The following is a 396-nucleotide window of genomic DNA, read 5'->3' on the forward strand; positions in this document are numbered from 1 at the left end:
GCGTGTGTATTTAGCTTTGTATGCGTACGGAGAGAGAGAGGTAGAGAAATAGGCAGAATATGCTAGTATGAAAGTTATTACAGACAGAGGTCCCTGAGTCGAATCAGTCCCGCCGGCAGTTCACGGGATAAGATGTTACGGCCCGTGATGCTCCAAACTGTGTATTAATGGGAAAACACAAGGTCGGCCACAACTTGCGGCACATGCGCACTTACTCCGCTCTCTGTATGCCGGAAACACACGTAACCTTAGCGGCTTTTCGACACGTGTAAATACATGAATAATACGTGTACATTGTTGGTAGAATTAGCCACTCAGGGACAAACACGCATACACGTCTATACAATAATAAATAACACACACGCGGAAACGCACACGCGTACGCATACGCGCGCG

Source organism: Penaeus monodon, chromosome 32 (assembly GCF_015228065.2).
Source record: "Penaeus monodon isolate SGIC_2016 chromosome 32, NSTDA_Pmon_1, whole genome shotgun sequence".
Taxonomy (NCBI): Eukaryota; Metazoa; Arthropoda; class Malacostraca; order Decapoda; family Penaeidae; genus Penaeus; species Penaeus monodon.